Source organism: Lampetra planeri, chromosome 21 (genome assembly GCF_965212315.1).
Source record: "Lampetra planeri chromosome 21, kcLamPlan1.2.h2, whole genome shotgun sequence".
Lineage (NCBI taxonomy): Eukaryota > Metazoa > Chordata > Hyperoartia > Petromyzontiformes > Petromyzontidae > Lampetra > Lampetra planeri.
This window is the reverse complement of record NC_136127.1, coordinates 5,286,418-5,304,157: the sequence shown is the minus strand read 5'-3', so window position 1 is coordinate 5,304,157 and position 17,740 is coordinate 5,286,418. Positions and strand designations below refer to the sequence as shown.

General features: G+C 44.1%; 14 non-coding genes across 14 annotated transcripts; all 14 read right to left on the bottom strand.

Annotated features, from left to right (window-relative positions):
- Positions 1-1,059: 1,059 nt before the first annotated feature.
- Positions 1,060-1,132, bottom strand: TRNAF-GAA (transfer RNA phenylalanine (anticodon GAA)). The gene has a single exon. It is a non-coding gene; the product is annotated as a tRNA-Phe (tRNA).
- Positions 1,133-2,786: 1,654 nt separating this feature from the next.
- Positions 2,787-2,859, bottom strand: TRNAF-GAA (transfer RNA phenylalanine (anticodon GAA)). Its single transcript has one exon. It is a non-coding gene; the product is annotated as a tRNA-Phe (tRNA).
- A 618-nt stretch (positions 2,860-3,477) lies between these two features.
- Positions 3,478-3,550, bottom strand: TRNAF-GAA (transfer RNA phenylalanine (anticodon GAA)). Its single transcript has one exon. It is a non-coding gene; the product is annotated as a tRNA-Phe (tRNA).
- Positions 3,551-4,167: 617 nt separating this feature from the next.
- TRNAF-GAA (transfer RNA phenylalanine (anticodon GAA)) lies at positions 4,168-4,240 on the bottom strand. Its single transcript has one exon. It is a non-coding gene; the product is annotated as a tRNA-Phe (tRNA).
- Positions 4,241-4,513: 273 nt separating this feature from the next.
- TRNAF-GAA (transfer RNA phenylalanine (anticodon GAA)) lies at positions 4,514-4,586 on the bottom strand. The gene has a single exon. It is a non-coding gene; the product is annotated as a tRNA-Phe (tRNA).
- Positions 4,587-5,539: 953 nt separating this feature from the next.
- TRNAF-GAA (transfer RNA phenylalanine (anticodon GAA)) lies at positions 5,540-5,612 on the bottom strand. The gene has a single exon. It is a non-coding gene; the product is annotated as a tRNA-Phe (tRNA).
- A 285-nt stretch (positions 5,613-5,897) lies between these two features.
- Positions 5,898-5,970, bottom strand: TRNAF-GAA (transfer RNA phenylalanine (anticodon GAA)). The gene has a single exon. It is a non-coding gene; the product is annotated as a tRNA-Phe (tRNA).
- Positions 5,971-6,926: 956 nt separating this feature from the next.
- TRNAF-GAA (transfer RNA phenylalanine (anticodon GAA)) lies at positions 6,927-6,999 on the bottom strand. The gene has a single exon. It is a non-coding gene; the product is annotated as a tRNA-Phe (tRNA).
- Positions 7,000-7,272: 273 nt separating this feature from the next.
- On the bottom strand, positions 7,273-7,345 carry TRNAF-GAA (transfer RNA phenylalanine (anticodon GAA)). The gene has a single exon. It is a non-coding gene; the product is annotated as a tRNA-Phe (tRNA).
- A 955-nt stretch (positions 7,346-8,300) lies between these two features.
- On the bottom strand, positions 8,301-8,373 carry TRNAF-GAA (transfer RNA phenylalanine (anticodon GAA)). The gene has a single exon. It is a non-coding gene; the product is annotated as a tRNA-Phe (tRNA).
- A 273-nt stretch (positions 8,374-8,646) lies between these two features.
- Positions 8,647-8,719, bottom strand: TRNAF-GAA (transfer RNA phenylalanine (anticodon GAA)). The gene has a single exon. It is a non-coding gene; the product is annotated as a tRNA-Phe (tRNA).
- Positions 8,720-9,004: 285 nt separating this feature from the next.
- On the bottom strand, positions 9,005-9,077 carry TRNAF-GAA (transfer RNA phenylalanine (anticodon GAA)). The gene has a single exon. It is a non-coding gene; the product is annotated as a tRNA-Phe (tRNA).
- Positions 9,078-10,032: 955 nt separating this feature from the next.
- On the bottom strand, positions 10,033-10,105 carry TRNAF-GAA (transfer RNA phenylalanine (anticodon GAA)). The gene has a single exon. It is a non-coding gene; the product is annotated as a tRNA-Phe (tRNA).
- A 7,493-nt stretch (positions 10,106-17,598) lies between these two features.
- On the bottom strand, positions 17,599-17,671 carry TRNAF-GAA (transfer RNA phenylalanine (anticodon GAA)). The gene has a single exon. It is a non-coding gene; the product is annotated as a tRNA-Phe (tRNA).
- Between the last annotated feature and the right edge of the window lie 69 nt (positions 17,672-17,740).

The window sequence follows — 17,740 nt, the reverse complement described above, 5'->3', positions numbered from 1 at the left end:
GTAGTATTTGGTGAACTGAGCAAAAATAATAACCATGCCGAAACCCGGGACCTTTAGATCTTCAGTCTAACGCTCTCCCAACTGAGCTATTTCGGCATCCTCCTGCCGCATTGGTTTAGTTGCCATGTTATTGACGTCCCAGTTTGATAGAGGTTATCAAAAGTGGCTCAATGGGTAATCTATTGACCAATGATGCACATTGCAATTCATAAAGCATCTGTGAACGATGTTGTGATAAGAAATGAATGCAGGAGCTTTTCGTCACTCCACTGCTGGAAAAAGGCCTCCTCATGCTGCCCTGGTCATTGGGGTTTGTCAAAGACAACCACAATGGGGAGTATTTGGTGAACTGAGCAAAAATATGTACCATGCCGAAACCCGCGATTGAACCAGGGACCTTTAGATCTTCAGTCTAACGCTCTCTCAACTGAGCTATTTCGGCTTCCTCCTGCCGCATTGGTTTAGTTGCCATGTTATTGATGTCCCAGTTTGATAGAGGTTATCAAAAGTGGCTCAATGGGTAATCTATTGACCAATGATGCACATTGCAATTCATAAAGCATCTGTGAACGATGTGGTGATAAGAAATGAATGCAGGAGCTTTTTGTCACTCCACTGCTGGAAAAAGGCCTCCTCATGCTGCCCTGGTCATTGGGGTTTGTCAAAGATAACCACAATGGGTAGTATTTGGTGAACTGAGCAAAATATGTACCATGCCGAAACCCGGGATTGAACCAGGGACCTGTAGATCTTCAGTCTAACGTTCTCCCAACTTAGCTATTTCGGCTTCCTCCTGCCACAGTGGTTTAGTTGCCATGTTATTGACGTCCCAGTTTGATAGAGGTTATCAAAAGTGGCTCAATGGGTAATCTATTGACCAATGATGCACATTGCAATTCATAAAGCATCTGTGAACGATGTGGTGATAAGAAATGAATGCAGGAGCTTTTTGTCACTCCACTGCTGGAAAAAGGCCTCCTCATGCTGCCCTGGTCATTGGGGTTTGTCAAAGACAACCACAATGGGGAGTATTTGGTGAACTGAGCAAAATATGTACCATGCCAAAACCCGGGATTGAACCAGGGACCTTTAGATCTTCAGTCTAACGCTCTCCCAACTGAGCTATTTCGGCTTCCTCCTGCCGCATTGGTTTAGTTGCCATGTTATTGACGTCCCAGTTTGATAGAGGTTATCAAAAGTGGTTCAATGGGTAATCTATTGACCAATGATGCACATTGCAATTCATAAAGCATCTGTGAACGATGTGGTGATAAGAAATGAATGCAGGAGCTTTCTGTCACTCCACTGCTGGAAAAGGCCTCCTCATGCTGCCCTGGTCATTGGGGTTTGTCAAAGTTAACCACAATGGGTAGTACTTGGTGAACTGAGCAAAAATATGTACCATGCTGAAACCCGGGAATAAACCAGGGACCTTTAAATCTTCAGTCTAACGCTCTCCCAACTGAGCTATTTCGGCTTCCTCCTGTCGCATTGGTTTAGTTGCCATGTTATTGACGTCCCAGTTTGATAGAGGTTATCAAAAGTGGTTCAATGGGTAATCTATTGACCAATGATGCACATTGCAATTCATAAAGCATCTGTGAACGATGTGGTGATAAGAAATGAATGCAGGAGCTTTCTGTCACTCCACTGCTGGAAAAAGGCCTCCTCATGCTGCCCTGGTCATTGGGGTTTGTCAAAGTTAACCACAATGGGTAGTACTTGGTGAACTGAGCAAAAATATGTACCATGCCGAAACCCGGGAATAAACCAGGGACCTTTAGATCTTCAGTCTAACGCTCTCCCAACTGAGCTATTTCGGCTTCCTCATGCAGCATTGGTTTAGTTGCCATGTTATTGACGTCCCTGTTTGATAGAGGTTATCAAAAGTGGCTCAATGGGTAATCTATTGACCAATGATGCACATTGCAATTCATAAAGCATCTGTGAACGATGTGGTGATAAGAAATGAATGCAGGAGCTTTTTGTCACTCCACTGCTGGAAAAAGGCCTCCTCATGCTGCCCTGGTCATTGGGGTTTGTCAAAGACAACCACAATGGGGAGTATTTGGTGAACTGAGCAAAAATATGTACCATGCCGAAACCGGGATTGAACCAAGGACCTTTAAATCTTCAATCTAACGCTCTCCCAACTGAGCTATTTCGGCTTCCTCCTGCAGCCTTTGTTTAGTTGCCATGTTATTGACGTCCCAGTTTGATAGGGGTTATCAAAAGTGGCTCAATGGGTAATCTATTGACCAAAGATGCACATTGCAATTCATAATGCATTTGTGCATAATGTGTTGATAAGAAATACATACGGGAGCTTTTCGTCACTCCACTGCTGGATAAAGGCCTCCTCATGCTGCCCTGGTCATTGGGGTTTGTCAAAGATAACCACAATGGGTAGTATTTGGTGAACTGAGCAAAATACGTACCATGCCGAAACCGGGGATTGAACCAGGGACCTTTAGATCTTCAGTCTAACGCTCTCCCAACTGAGCTATTTCGGCTTCCTCATGCCGCATTGGTTTAGTTGCCATGTTATTGACGTCCCAGTTTGATAGAGGTTATCAAAAGTGGCTCAATGGGTAATCTATTGACCAATGATGCACATTGCAATTCATAAAGCATCTGTGAACGATGTGGTGATAAGAAATGAATGCAGGAGCTTTTTGTCACTCCACTGCTGGAAAAAGGCCTCCTCATGCTGCCCTGGTCATTGCGGTTTGTCAAAGACAACCACAATGGGGAGAATTTGGTGAACTGAGCAAAAATATGTACCATGCCGAAACCCGGGATTGAACCAGGGACCTTTAGATCTTCAGTCTAACGCTCTCCCAACTGAGCTATTTCGGCTTCCTCCTGCCGCATTGGTTTAGTTGCCATGTTATTGACGTCCCAGTTTGATAGAGGTTATCAAAAGTGGCTCAATGGGTAATCTATTGACCAATGATGCACATTGCAATTCATAAAGCATCTGTGAACGATGTGGTGATAAGAAATGAATGCAGGAGCTTTTTGTCACTCCACTGATGGAAAAAGGCCTCCTCATGCTGCCCTTGTCATTGGGGTTTGTCAAAGACAACCACAATGGGGAGTATTTGGTGAACTGAGCAAAAATATGTACCATGCCGAAACCCGGGATTGAACCAGGGACCTTTAGATCTTCAGTCTAACGCTCTCCCAACTGAGCTATTTCGACATCCTCCTGCCGCATTGGTTTAGTTGCCATGTTATTGACGTCCCAGTTTGATAGAGGTTATCAAAAGTGGCTCAATGGGTAATCTATTGACCAATGATGCACATTGCAATTCATAAAGCATCTGTGAACGATGTGGTGATAAGAAATGAATGCAGGAGTTTTTTGTCACTCCACTGCTGGATAAAGGCCTCCTCATGCTGCCCTGGTCATTGGGGTTTGTCAAAGATAACCACAATGGGTAGTATTTGTTGAACTGAGCAAAATATGTACCATGCCGAAACCCGGGATTGAACCAGGGACCTTTAGATCTTCAGTCTAACGCTCTCCCAACTGAGCTATTTCGGCTTCCTCCTGCCGCATTGGTTTAGTTGCCTTGTTATTGACGTCCCAGTTTGATAGAGGTTATCAAAAGTGGCTAAATGGGTAATCTATTGACCAATGATGCACATTGCAATTCATAAAGCATCTGTGAACGATGTGGTGATAAGAAATGAATGCAGGAGCTTTTTGTCACTCCACTGCTGGATAAAGGTCTCCTCATGCTGCCCTGGTCATTGGGGTTTGTCAAAGATAACCACAATGGGTAGTATTTGGTGAACTGAGCAAAATATGTACCATGCTGACACCCGGGATTGAACCAGGGACCTTTAGATCTTCAGTCTAACGCTCTCCCAACTGAGCTATTTTGGCTTCCTCCTGCCGCATTGGTTTAGTTGCCATGTTATTGACGTCCCAGTTTGATAGAGGTTATCAAAAGTGGCTCAATGGGTAATCTATTGACCAATGATGCACATTGCAATTCATAAAGCATCTGTGAACGATGTGGTGATAAGAAATGAATGCAGGAGATTTTTGTCACTCCACTGCTGGAAAAAGGCCTCCTCATGCTGCCCTGGTCATTGGGGTTTGTCAAAGATAACCACAATGGGTAGTATTTGGTGAACTGAGCAAAATATGTACCATGCCGAAACCCGGGATTGAACCAGGGACCTTTAGATCTTCAGTCTAACGCTCTCCCAACTGAGCTATTTCGGCTTCCTCCTGCCGCATTGGTTTAGTTGCCATGTTATTGACGTCCCAGTTTGATAGAGGTTATCAAAAGTGGCTCAATGGGTAATCTATTGACCAATGATGCACATTGCAATTCATAAAGCATCTGTGAACGATGTGGTGATAAGAAATGAATGCAGGAGCTTTTTGTCACTCCACTGCTGGAAAAAGGCCTCCTCATGCTGCCCTGGTCATTGGGGTTTGTCAAAGACAACCACAATGGGGAGAATTTGGTGAACTCAGCAAAAATATGTACCATGCCGAAACCCGGGATTGAACCAGGGACCTTTAGATCTTCAGTCTAACACTCTCCCAACTGAGCTATTTCGGCTTCCTCCTGCAGCTTTGGTTAAGTTGCCATGTTATTGACGTCCCAGTTTGATAGAGGTTATCAAAAGTGGCTAAATGGGTAATCTATTGACCAATGATGCACATTGCAATTCATAAAGCATCTGTGAACGATGTGGTGATAAGAAATGAATGCAGGAGCTTTTTATCACTCCACTGCTGGAAAAAGGCCTCCTCATGCTGCCCTGGTCATTGGGGTTTGTCAAAGACAACCACAATGGGTAGTATTTGGTGAACTGAGCAAAAATAATAACCATGCCGAAACCCGGGACCTTTAGATCTTCAGTCTAACGCTCTCCCAACTGAGCTATTTCGGCTTCCTCCTGCAGCTTTGGTTAAGTTGCCATGTTATTGACGTCCCAGTTTGATAGAGGTTATCAAAAGTGGCTCAATGGGTAATCTATTGACCAATGATTCACATTGCAATGTATAATGCGTTTGTGCACAATGTGGTGATAAGAAATACATACGGGAGCTTTTTGTCACTCCACTGCTGGAAAAAGGCCTCCTCATGCTGCCCTGGTCATTGGGGTTTGTCAAAGACAACCACAATGGAGAGAATTTGGTGAACTGAGCAAAAATATGTACCATGCCGAATCCCGGGATTGAACCAGGGACCTTTAGATCTTCAGTCTAACGCTCTCCCAACTGAGCTATTTCGGCTTCCTCCTGCCGCATTGGTTTAGTTGCCATATTATTGACGTCCCAGTTTGATAGAGGTTATCAAAAGTGGCTCAATTAGTAATCTATTGACCAATGATGCACATTGCAAATCATAATGCATCTGTGAACGATGTGGTGATAAGAAATGAATGCAGGAGCTTTTTGTCACTCCACTGCTGGAAAAAGGCCTCCTCATGCTGCCCTGGTCATTGGGGTTTGTCAAAGACAACCACAATGGGGAGTATTTGGTGAACTGAGCAAAAATATGTACCATGCCAAAACCCGGGATTGAACCAGGGACCTTTAGATCTTCAGTCTAACACTCTCCCAACTGAGCTATTTCGGCTTCCTCCTGCAGCTTTGGTTAAGTTGCCATGTTATTGACGTCCCAGTTTGATAGAGGTTATCAAAAGTGGCTCAATGGGTAATCTATTGACCAATGATGCACATTGCAATTCATAAAGCATCTGTGAACGATGTGGTGATAAGAAATGAATGCAGGAGCTTTTTGTCACTCCACTGCTGGATAAAGGCCTCCTCATGCTCCTCATGCTGCACTGGTCATTGGGGTTTGTCAAAGACAACCACAATGGGTAGTTCCACTTGGTGAACTGAGCAAAAATATGCACCATGCCGAAACCCGGGATTGAACCAGGGACCTTTAGATCTTCAGTCTAACGCTCTCCCAACTGAGCTATTTCGGCTTCCTCCTGCAGCATTGGTTAAGTTTCCATGTTATTGATGTCCCAGTTTGATAGAGGTTATCAAAAGTGGCTCTATGGGTAATCTATTGACCAATGATTCACATTGCAATGTATAATGCGTTTGTGCACAATGTGGTGATAAGAAATACATACGGTAGCTTTTTGTCACTCCACTGCTGGATAAAGGCCTCCTCATGCTGCCCTGGTCATTGGGGTTTGTCAAAGATAACCACAATGGGTAGTATTTGGTGAACTGAGCAAAAATAATAACCATGCCGAAATCCGGGACCTTTAGATCTTCAGTCTAACGCTCTCCCAACTGAGCTATTTCGGCTTCCTCCTGCAGCTTTGGTTAAGTTGCCATGTTATTGATGTACCAGTTTCATAGAGGTTATCAAAAGTGGCTCAATGGGTAATCTATTGAGCAATGATGCACATTGCAATTCATGAAGCATCTGTGAACGATGTGGTGATAAGAAATGAATGCAGGAGCTTTTTGTCACTCCACTGCTGGATAAAGTCCTCCTCATGTTGCCCTGGTCATTGGGGTTTGTCAAAGTTAACCACAATGGGTAGTAGCACTTGGTGAACTGAGCAAAAAAACGTACCATGCCGAAACCCGGGATTGAACCAGGGACCTTTACATTTTCAGTCTAACGCTCTCCCAACTGAGCTATTTCGGCTTCCTCCTGCAGCATTGGTTAAGTTTCCATGTTATTGACGTCCCAGTTTGATAGAGGTTATCAAAAGTGGCTCAATGGGTAATCTATTGACCAATGATTCACATTGCAATGTATAATGCGTTTGTGCACAATGTGGTGATAAGAAATACATACGGGAGCTTTTTGTCACTCCACTGCTGGAAAAAGGCCTCCTCATGCTGCCCTGGTCATTGGGGTTTGTCAAAGACAACCACAATGGGGAGAATTTGGTGAACTGAGCAAAAATATGTACCATGCCGAAACCCGGGATTGAACCAGGGACCTTTAGATCTTCAGTCTAACGCTCTCCCAACTGAGCTATTTCGGCTTCCTCCTGCCGCATTGGTTTAGTTGCCATGTTATTGACGTCCCAGTTTGATAGAGGTTATCAAAAGTGGCTCAATGGGTAATCTATTGACCAATGATGCACATTGCAATTCATAAAGCATCTGTGAACGATGTGGTGATAAGAAATGAATGCAGGAGCTTTTTGTCACTCCACTGCTGGAAAAAGGCCTCCTCATGATGCCCTGGTCATTGGGGTTTGTCAAAGACAACCACAATGGGGAGTATTTGGTGAACTGAGCAAAAATATGTACCATGCCGAAACCCGGGATTGAACCAGGGACCTTTAGATCTTCAGTCTAACGCTCTCCCAACTGAGCTATTTCGGCTTCCTCCTGCAGCATTGGTTAAGTTTCCATGTTATTGACGTCCCAGTTTGATAGAGGTTATCAAAGTGGCTCAATGGGTAATCTATTGACCAATGATTCACATTGCAATGTATAATGCGTTTGTGCACAATGTGGTGATAAGAAATACATACGGGAGCTTTTTGTCACTCCACTGCTGGATAAAGGCCTCCTCATGCTGCCCTGGTCATTGGGGTTTGTCAAAGATAACCACAATGGGTAGTACCACTTGGTGAACTGAGCAAAAATATGTACCATGCCGAAACCCGGGATTGACATAGGGACCTTTAAATCTTCAGTCTCACGCTCTCCCAACTGAGCTATTTCGGCTTCCTACTGCAGCATTGGTTTAGTTGCCATGTTATTGACGTCCCAGTTTGATAGAGGTTATCAAAAGTGGCTCAATGGGTAATCTATTGACCAATGATGCACATTGCAATTCATAAAGCATCTGTGAACGATGTGGTGATAAGAAATGAATGCAGGAGCTTTTTATCACTCCACTGCTGGAAAAAGGCCTCCTCATGCTGCCCTGGTCATTGGGGTTTGTCAAAGACAACCACAATGGGTAGTATTTGGTGAACTGAGCAAAAATAATAACCATGCCGAAACCCGGGACCTTTAGATCTTCAGTCTAACGCTCTCCCAACTGAGCTATTTCGGCTTCCTCCTGCAGCTTTGGTTAAGTTGCCATGTTATTGACGTCTCAGTTTGATAGAGGTTATCAAAAGTGGCTCAATGGGTAATCTATTGACCAATGATTCACATTGCAATGTATAATGCGTTTGTGCACAATGTGGTGATAAGAAATACATACGGGAGCTTTTTGTCACTCTACTGCTGGAAAAAGGCCTCCTCATGCTGCCCTGGTCATTGGGGTTTGTCAAAGACAACCACAATGGGGAGAATTTGGTGAACTGAGCAAAAATATGTACCATGCCGAAACCCGGGATTGAACCAGGGACCTTTAGATCTTCAGTCTAACGCTCTCCCAACTGAGCTATTTCGGCTTCCTCCTGCCGCATTGGTTTAGTTGCCATGTTATTGACGTCCCAGTTTGATAGAGGTTATCAAAAGTGGCTCAATTAGTAATCTATTGACCAATGATGCACATTGCAATTCATAAAGCATCTGTGAACGATGTGGTGATAAGAAATGAATGCAGGAGCTTTTTGTCACTCCACTGCTGGAAAAAGGCCTCCTCATGCTGCCCTGGTCATTGGGGTTTGTCAAAGACAACCACAATGGGGAGTATTTGGTGAACTGAGCAAAAATATGTACCATGCCGAAACCCGGGATTGAACCAGGGACCTTTAGATCTTCAGTCTAACACTCTCCCAACTGAGCTATTTCGGCTTCCTCCTGCAGCTTTGGTTAAGTTGCCATGTTATTGACGTCCCAGTTTGATAGAGGTTATCAAAAGTGGCTCAATGGGTAATCTATTGACCAATGATGCACATTGCAATTCATAAAGCATCTGTGAACGATGTGGTGATAAGAAATGAATGCAGGAGCTTTTTGTCACTCCACTGCTGGATAAAGGCCTCCTCATGCTCCTCATGCTGCACTGGTCATTGGGGTTTGTCAAAGACAACCACAATGGGTAGTTCCACTTGGTGAACTGAGCAAAAATATGCACCATGCCGAAACCCGGGATTGAACCAGGGACCTTTAGATCTTCAGTCTAACGCTCTCCCAACTGAGCTATTTCGGCTTCCTCCTGCAGCATTGGTTAAGTTTCCATGTTATTGATGTCCCAGTTTGATAGAGGTTATCAAAAGTGGCTCAATGGGTAATCTATTGACCAATGATTCACATTGCAATGTATAATGCGTTTGTGCACAATGTGGTGATAAGAAATACATACGGTAGCTTTTTGTCACTCCACTGCTGGATAAAGGCCTCCTCATGCTGCCCTGGTCATTGGGGTTTGTCAAAGATAACCACAATGGGTAGTATTTGGTGAACTGAGCAAAAATAATAACCATGCCGAAATCCGGGACCTTTAGATCTTCAGTCTAACGCTCTCCCAACTGAGCTATTTCGGCTTCCTCCTGCAGCTTTGGTTAAGTTGCCATGTTATTGATGTACCAGTTTCATAGAGGTTATCAAAAGTGGCTCAATGGGTAATCTATTGAGCAATGATGCACATTGCAATTCATGAAGCATCTGTGAACGATGTGGTGATAAGAAATGAATGCAGGAGCTTTTTGTCACTCCACTGCTGGATAAAGTCCTCCTCATGTTGCCCTGGTCATTGGGGTTTGTCAAAGTTAACCACAATGGGTAGTAGCACTTGGTGAACTGAGCAAAAAACGTACCATGCCGAAACCCGGGATTGAACCAGGGACCTTTACATTTTCAGTCTAACGCTCTCCCAACTGAGCTATTTCGGCTTCCTCCTGCAGCATTGGTTAAGTTTCCATGTTATTGACGTCCCAGTTTGATAGAGGTTATCAAAAGTGGCTCAATGGGTAATCTATTGACCAATGATTCACATTGCAATGTATAATGCGTTTGTGCACAATGTGGTGATAAGAAATACATACGGGAGCTTTTTGTCACTCCACTGCTGGAAAAAGGCCTCCTCATGCTGCCCTGGTCATTGGGGTTTGTCAAAGACAACCACAATGGGGAGAATTTGGTGAACTGAGCAAAAATATGTACCATGCCGAAACCCGGGATTGAACCAGGGACCTTTAGATCTTCAGTCTAACGCTCTCCCAACTGAGCTATTTCGGCTTCCTCCTGCCGCATTGGTTTAGTTGCCATGTTATTGACGTCCCAGTTTGATAGAGGTTATCAAAAGTCGCTCAATGGGTAATCTATTGACCAATGATGCACATTGCAATTCATAAAGCATCTGTGAACGATGTGGTGATAAGAAATGAATGCAGGAGCTTTTTGTCACTCCACTGCTGGAAAAAGGCCTCCTCATGCTGCCCTGGTCATTGGGGTTTGTCAAAGACAACCACAATGGGGAGTATTTGGTGAACTGAGCAAAAATATGTACCATGCCGAAACCCGGGATTGAACTAGGGACCTTTAGATCTTCAGTCTAACGCTCTCCCAACTGAGCTATTTCGGCTTCCTCCTGCCGCATTGGTTTAGTTGCCATGTTATTGACGTCCCAGTTTGATAGAGGTTATCAAAAGTGGCTCAATGGGTAATCTATTGACCAATGATGCACATTGCAATTCATAAAGCATCTGTGAACGATGTGGTGATAAGAAATGAATGCAGGAGCTTTTTATCACTCCACTGCTGGAAAAAGGCCTCCTCATGCTGCCCTGGTCATTGGGGTTTGTCAAAGACAACCACAATGGGTAGTATTTGGTGAACTGAGCAAAAATAATAACCATGCCGAAACCCGGGACCTTTAGATCTTCAGTCTAACGCTCTCCCAACTGAGCTATTTCGGCTTCCTCCTGCCGCATTGGTTTAGTTGCCATGTTATTGACGTCCCAGTTTGATAGAGGTTATCAAAAGTGGCTCAATGGGTAATCTATTGACCAATGATGCACATTGCAATTCATAAAGCATCTGTGAACGATGTGGTGATAAGAAATGAATGCAGGAGCTTTTTGTCATTCTACTGCTGGAAAAAGGCCTCCTCATGCTGCCCTGGTCATTGGGGTTTGTCAAAGACAACCACAATGGGGAGTATTTGGTGAACTGAGCAAAAATATGTACCATGCCGAAACCCGGGATTGAACTAGGGACCTTTAGATCTTCAGTCTAACGCTCTCCCAACTGAGCTATTTCGGCTTCCTCCTGCCGCATTGGTTTAGTTGCCATGTTATTGACGTCCCAGTTTGATAGAGGTTATCAAAAGTGGCTCAATGGGTAATCTATTGACCAATGATGCACATTGCAATTCATAAAGCATCTGTGAACGATGTGGTGATAAGAAATGAATGCAGGAGCTTTTTATCACTCCACTGCTGGAAAAAGGCCTCCTCATGCTGCCCTGGTCATTGGGGTTTGTCAAAGACAACCACAATGGGTAGTATTTGGTGAACTGAGCAAAAATAATAACCATGCCGAAACCCGGGACCTTTAGATCTTCAGTCTAACGCTCTCTCAACTGAGCTATTTCGGCTTCCTCCTGCAGCTTTGGTTAAGTTGCCATGTTATTGACGTCCCAGTTTGATAGAGGTTATCAAAAGTGGCTCAATGGGTAATCTATTGACCAATGATTCACATTGCAATGTATAATGCGTTTGTGCACAATGTGGTGATAAGAAATACATACGGGAGCTTTTTGTCACTCCACTGCTGGAAAAAGGCCTCCTCATGCTGCCCTGGTCATTGGGGTTTGTCAAAGACAACCACAATGGGGAGAATTTGGTGAACTGAGCAAAAATAATAACCATGCCGAAATCCGGGACCTTTAGATCTTCAGTCTAACGCTCTCCCAACTGAGCTATTTCGGCTTCCTCCTGCAGCTTTGGTTAAGTTGCCATGTTATTGATGTACCAGTTTCATAGAGGTTATCAAAAGTGGCTCAATGGGTAATCTATTGAGCAATGATGCACATTGCAATTCATGAAGCATCTGTGAACGATGTGGTGATAAGAAATGAATGCAGGAGCTTTTTGTCACTCCACTGCTGGATAAAGTCCTCCTCATGTTGCCCTGGTCATTGGGGTTTGTCAAAGTTAACCACAATGGGTAGTAGCACTTGGTGAACTGAGCAAAAAAACGTACCATGCCGAAACCCGGGATTGAACCAGGGACCTTTACATTTTCAGTCTAACGCTCTCCCAACTGAGCTATTTCGGCTTCCTCCTGCAGCATTGGTTAAGTTTCCATGTTATTGACGTCCCAGTTTGATAGAGGTTATCAAAAGTGGCTCAATGGGTAATCTATTGACCAATGATTCACATTGCAATGTATAATGCGTTTGTGCACAATGTGGTGATAAGAAATACATACGGGAGCTTTTTGTCACTCCACTGCTGGAAAAAGGCCTCCTCATGCTGCCCTGGTCATTGGGGTTTGTCAAAGACAACCACAATGGGGAGAATTTGGTGAACTGAGCAAAAATATGTACCATGCCGAAACCCAGGATTGAACCAGGGACCTTTAGATCTTCAGTCTAACGCTCTCCCAACTGAGCTATTTCGGCTTCCTCCTGCCGCATTGGTTTAGTTGCCATGTTATTGACGTCCCAGTTTGATAGAGGTTATCAAAAGTGGCTCAATGGGTAATCTATTGACCAATGATGCACATTGCAATTCATAAAGCATCTGTGAACGATGTGGTGATAAGAAATGAATGCAGGAGCTTTTTGTCACTCCACTGCTGGAAAAAGGCCTCCTCATGCTGCCCTGGTCATTGGGGTTTGTCAAAGACAACCACAATGGGGAGTATTTGGTGAACTGAGCAAAAATATGTACCATGCCGAAACACGGGATTGAACCAGGGACCTTTAGATCTTCAGTCTAACGCTCTCCCAACTGAGCTATTTTGGCTTCCTCCTGCAGCATTGGTTAAGTTTCCATGTTATTGACGTCCCAGTTTGATAGAGGTTATCAAAAGTGGCTCAATGGGTAATCTATTGACCAATGATTCACATTGCAATGTATAATGCGTTTGTGCACAATGTGGTGATAAGAAATACATACGGGAGCTTTTTGTCACTCCACTGCTGGATAAAGGCCTCCTCATGCTGCCCTGGTCATTGGGGTTTGTCAAAGATAACCACAATGGGTAGTACCACTTGGTGAACTGAGCAAAAATATGTACCATGCCGAAACCCGGGATTGACATAGGGACCTTTAAATCTTCAGTCTCACGCTCTCCCAACTGAGCTATTTCGGCTTCCTCCTGCAGCATTGGTTTAGTTGCCATGTTATTGACGTCCCAGTTTGATAGAGGTTATCAAAAGTGGCTCAATGGGTAATCTATTGACCAATGATGCACATTGCAATTCATAAAGCATCTGTGAACGATGTGGTGATAAGAAATGAATGCAGGAGCTTTTTGTCACTCCACTGCTGGATAAAGGCCTCCTCATGCTGCCCTGGTCATTGGGGTTTATCAAAGATAACCACAATGGGTAGTACCACTTGGTGAACTGAGCAAAAATATGTACCATGCCGAAACCCGGGATTGACATAGGGACCTTTAAATCTTCAGTCTCACGCTCTCCCAACTGAGCTATTTCGGCTTCCTCCTGCAGCATTGGTTTAGTTGCCATGTTATTGACGTCCCAGTTTGATAGAGGTTATCAAAAGTGGCTCAATGGGTAATCTATTGACCAATGATGCACATTGCAATTCATAAAGCATCTGTGAACGATGTGGTGATAAGAAATGAATGCAGGAGCTTTTTGTCACTCCACTGCTGGAAAAAGGCCTCCTCATGCTGCCCTGGTCATTGGGGTTTGTCAAAGATAACCACAATGGGTAGTATTTGGTGAACTGAGCAAAAATAATAACCATGCCGAAACCCGGGACCTTTAGATCTTCAGTCTAACGCTCTCCCAACTGAGCTATTTCGGCATCCTCCTGCCGCATTGGTTTAGTTGCCATGTTATTGACGTCCCAGTTTGATAGAGGTTATCAAAAGTGGCTCAATGGGTAATCTATTGACCAATGATGCACATTGCAATTCATAAAGCATCTGTGAACGATGTGGTGATAAGAAATGAATGCAGGAGCTTTTCGTCACTCCACTGCTGGAAAAAGGCCTCCTCATGCTGCCCTGGTCATTGGGGTTTGTCAAAGACAACCACAATGGGGAGTATTTGGTGAACTGAGCAAAAATATGTACCATGCCGAAACCCGCGATTGAACCAGGGACCTTTAGATCTTCAGTCTAACGCTCTCCCAACTGAGCTATTTCGGCTTCCTCCTGCCGCATTGGTTTAGTTGCCATGTTATTGACGTCCCAGTTTGATAGAGGTTATCAAAAGTGGCTCAATGGGTAATCTATTGACCAATGATGCACATTGCAATTCATAAAGCATCTGTGAACGATGTGGTGATAAGAAATGAATGCAGGAGCTTTTTGTCACTCCACTGCTGGAAAAAGGCCTCCTCATGCTGCCCTGGTCATTGGAGTTTGTCAAAGATAACCACAATGGGTAGTATTTGGTGAACTGAGCAAAATATGTACCATGCCGAAACCCGGGATTGAACCAGGGACCTTTAGATCTTCAGTCTAACGTTCTCCCAACTTAGCTATTTCGGCTTCCTCCTGCCACAGTGGTTTAGTTGCCATGTTATTGACGTCCCAGTTTGATAGAGGTTATCAAAAGTGGCTCAATGGGTAATCTATTGACCAATGATGCACATTGCAATTCATAAAGCATCTGTGAACGATGTGGTGATAAGAAATGAATGCAGGAGCTTTTTGTCACTCCACTGCTGGAAAAAGGCCTCCTCATGCTGCCCTGGTCATTGGGGTTTGTCAAAGACAACCACAATGGGGAGTATTTGGTGAACTGAGCAAAATATGTACCATGCCAAAACCCGGGATTGAACCAGGGACCTTTAGATCTTCAGTCTAACGCTCTCCCAACTGAGCTATTTCTGCTTCCTCCTGCCGCATTGGTTTAGTTGCCATGTTATTGACGTCCCAGTTTGATAGAGGTTATCAAAAGTGGTTCAATGGGTAATCTATTGACCAATGATGCACATTGCAATTCATAAAGCATCTGTGAACGATGTGGTGATAAGAAATGAATGCAGGAGCTTTCTGTCACTCCACTGCTGGAAAAAGGCCTCCTCATGCTGCCCTGGTCATTGGGGTTTGTCAAAGTTAACCACAATGGGTAGTACTTGGTGAACTGAGCAAAAATATGTACCATGCTGAAACCCGGGAATAAACCAGGGACCTTTAAATCTTCAGTCTAACGCTCTCCCAACTGAGCTATTTCGGTTTCTCCTGCCGCATTGGTTTAGTTGCCATGTTATTGACGTCCCAGTTTGATAGAGGTTATCAAAAGTGGTTCAATGGGTAATCTATTGACCAATGATGCACATTGCAATTCATAAAGCATCTGTGAACGATGTGGTGATAAGAAATGAATGCAGGAGCTTTCTGTCACTCCACTGCTGGAAAAAGGCCTCCTCATGCTGCCCTGGTCATTGGGGTTTGTCAAAGTTAACCACAATGGGTAGTACTTGGTGAACTGAGCAAAAATATGTACCATGCCGAAACCCGGGAATAAACCAGGGACCTTTAGATCTTCAGTCTAACGCTCTCCCAACTGAGCTATTTCGGCTTCCTCATGCAGCATTGGTTTAGTTGCCATGTTATTGACGTCCCTGTTTGATAGAGGTTATCAAAAGTGGCTCAATGGGTAATCTATTGACCAATGATGCACATTGCAATTCATAAAGCATCTGTGAACGATGTGGTGATAAGAAATGAATGCAGGAGCTTTTTGTCACTCCACTGCTGGAAAAAGGCCTCCTCATGCTGCCCTGGTCATTGGGGTTTGTCAAAGACAACCACAATGGGGAGTATTTGGTGAACTGAGCAAAATATGTACCATGCCAAAACCCGGGATTGAACCAGGGACCTTTAGATCTTCAGTCTAACGCTCTCCCAACTGAGCTATTTCTGCTTCCTCCTGCCGCATTGGTTTAGTTGCCATGTTATTGACGTCCCAGTTTGATAGAGGTTATCAAAAGTGGTTCAATGGGTAATCTATTGACCAATGATGCACATTGCAATTCATAAAGCATCTGTGAACGATGTGGTGATAAGAAATGAATGCAGGAGCTTTCTGTCACTCCACTGCTGGAAAAAGGCCTCCTCATGCTGCCCTGGTCATTGGGGTTTGTCAAAGTTAACCACAATGGGTAGTACTTGGTGAACTGAGCAAAAATATGTACCATGCTGAAACCCGGGAATAAACCAGGGACCTTTAAATCTTCAGTCTAACGCTCTCCCAACTGAGCTATTTCGGCTTCCTCCTGCCGCATTGGTTTAGTTGCCATGTTATTGACGTCCCAGTTTGATAGAGGTTATCAAAAGTGGTTCAATGGGTAATCTATTGACCAATGATGCACATTGCAATTCATAAAGCATCTGTGAACGATGTGGTGATAAGAAATGAATGCAGGAGCTTTCTGTCACTCCACTGCTGGAAAAAGGCCTCCTCATGCTGCCCTGGTCATTGGGGTTTGTCAAAGTTAACCACAATGGGTAGTACTTGGTGAACTGAGCAAAAATATGTACCATGCCGAAACCCGGGAATAAACCAGGGACCTTTAGATCTTCAGTCTAACGCTCTCCCAACTGAGCTATTTCGGCTTCCTCATGCAGCATTGGTTTAGTTGCCATGTTATTGACGTCCCTGTTTGATAGAGGTTATCAAAAGTGGCTCAATGGGTAATCTATTGACCAATGATGCACATTGCAATTCATAAAGCATCTGTGAACGATGTGGTGATAAGAAATGAATGCAGGAGCTTTTTGTCACTCCACTGCTGGAAAAAGGCCTCCTCATGCTGCCCTGGTCATTGGGGTTTGTCAAAGACAACCACAATGGGGAGTATTTGGTGAACTGAGCAAAAATATGTACCATGCCGAAACCGGGATTGAACCAAGGACCTTTATATCTTCAATCTAACGCTCTCCCAACTGAGCTATTTCGGCTTCCTCCTGCAGCCTTTGTTTAGTTGCCATGTTATTGACGTCCCAGTTTGATAGGGGTTATCAAAAGTGGCTCAATGGGTAATCTATTGACCAAAGATGCACATTGCAATTCATAATGCATTTGTGCATAATGTGTTGATAAGAAATACATACGGGAGCTTTTCGTCACTCCACTGCTGGATAAAGGCCTCCTCATGCTGCCCTGGTCATTGGGGTTTGTCAAAGATAACCACAATGGGTAGTATTTGGTGAACTGAGCAAAATACGTACCATGCCGAAACCCGGGATTGAACCAGGGACCTTTAGATCTTCAGTCTAACGCTCTCCCAACTGAGCTATTTCGACATCCTCCTGCCGCATTGGTTTAGTTGCCATGTTATTGACGTCCCAGTTTGATAGAGGTTATCAAAAGTGGCTCAATGGGTAATCTATTGACCAATGATGCACATTGCAATTCATAAAGCATCTGTGAACGATGTGGTGATAAGAAATGAATGCAGGAGTTTTTTGTCACTCCACTGCTGGATAAAGGCCTCCTCATGCTGCCCTGGTCATTGGGGTTTGTCAAAGATAACCACAATGGGTAGTATTTGTTGAACTGAGCAAAATATGTACCATGCCAAAACCCGGGATTGAACCAGGGACCTTTAGATCTTCAGTCTAACGCTCTCCCAACTGAGCTATTTCGGCTTCCTCCTGCCGCATTGGTTTAGTTGCCATGTTATTGACGTCCCAGTTTGATAGAGGTTATCAAAAGTG